The sequence below is a fragment of the Mastigoproctus giganteus genome, chromosome 2 (assembly GCF_048544385.1).
Source record: "Mastigoproctus giganteus isolate SK-2022 chromosome 2, ASM4854438v1, whole genome shotgun sequence".
Lineage (NCBI taxonomy): Eukaryota > Metazoa > Arthropoda > Arachnida > Uropygi > Thelyphonidae > Mastigoproctus > Mastigoproctus giganteus.
The window spans coordinates 233,398,207-233,400,062 of NC_143576.1; positions in this window are offsets into that span (position 1 = coordinate 233,398,207).

Genomic DNA, 1,856 nt, shown 5'->3' on the forward strand with positions numbered 1-1,856 from the left:
TTGTATGGGAACCTGCTGTTACTGTCAGCATTTATCTGTCTGCATAAAGCATGATATGATCAGTGGTGCCAATTTAACGATTTTCCCGCTAGATTTAGCTGAATTGCTTCAGTTTGGCGGATTGAATATGTAATAGCGGAAATGGCATAAATGTAAAAATTTAAAATATGTTTAGCATTTTATGTATTTTGGCAATGTAACATTTAAATTAAGAAATATTTATTTAACAATATAAATATTTCATAATTGAAATGTTTTATTGATATACATCGTAAACACAGTAGGAATATCTTATTTAATAGTTTTTTTTTTTTATAAAGCGAAGAATCGGTTTTATATTATTCAGGGATCCTCTATAGGCGAATCACAACAATTTCAATTCGAAGTTACACTCGCGGTCAAACAATATGACCATTAGTTCATAGCTTTCAATTGTTGAATCAAATCTAAAAATGTGGAAAAAATTCTAATGAATTAGCCCCACCTATTTTTGAAACCGCAAAGGAATGCCATTGGATTATTTTTCTTCGTCGTAATTGAATCAACTGGAGAAACAAAATTATAGCAATGAATATACCCAGGGACTCACATCTGGTGAGTATGGGCGGCTTAGCAAACCCAGGGTCCTGAGCTGGATATAATCATTTTTCTCTTTCTTGGTGATTCCCTTCAACTGTCTGTCTCTCTCTCTCATGGTAACGCGGGAATTAGTTTTTTTTTTTTTTTTTTAGGCTGGTGCAGCATAAGCCACAGGCTTCCTTGCACCGTATGGCTAATATAATAATAATAATAATAATAATAACCTCATCATGGGTATAATTAATGTCTCGGTAGAGATCTTTATATGCAGGCCATCCATCAGTGGTGATTCTTGTACCTGACAATATTCTCTTTCTTATAATTGATAATAGTACCCTATCTCTTCCATCATGCAGTATGATTGATGACCTTTGAGATTATGATGAACATCGTGGCGAGATCCAATGTTCCTTACATTTCGAGAGTACAGCTCTAAAACGGTGTTTGAAGGCCGGCCGCTAGTTAGTACACCAGACTGAACCTATTGGTAACTCTCTAGGAGGCTTTTGGATCAGCTAGTGTATATTCTTGCTATCTCTACTCTGCCAGATAGTGACTGGAGGGAGTCCGGGTAGTGTGTATGCGGGGAGCATTGTCGAGGCCACGTTATGTCAAAGATCTGGGTTTATTCTTACCCTGTGTACGCCATATCCAGAAATTTCATTACTTCATACAGCATGTCCCACCTACTTTTTCTTACTATTGAATACACCATGAATTGTCAAACTAATAGAGCAAGCTTATCTGCGAAAAGATCTAAACATCCCAAGCACTTCCTAATACATTTCACAAATATACGTGGTCTCAATTCTAATCTCAACGATGTCCATTTCCACTTGCTGTCTGCCAAACCCCATGTACTTTTTCTGACAGAATCTCAGTTATCGGTTGATTCCACTACTGCTCATATCAGATGCCCAAATTATTTGCTGTGTGATTCCTTTCGACTCAAAGGTGCTACTTATGCATATGTCCGTTCTGATATTCCCTGCCAGAGATTTGGCAATTTGGAATCTCCTCTGGCTTAAAATCTCTTTACCTCATTGTGTCAAATTCATCTGTTGTCTCTACCGTTCTCCAATTCCACTAATCACTTGGAGCTCTTTGACTTCCTCTCTTTGCAACTTGACTTTCTCCAGTCCAACTTTCCTAACAGTGAGGTCATTTTCCTTGGTGATTTTAATGTTCGCAACTCTAGCTGGCTTCCGTTTTCTAGTCACACCAACCCAACTGGTCGAGATACTTAGGCTTTTGCAATTACTAATGACCTTGCACAG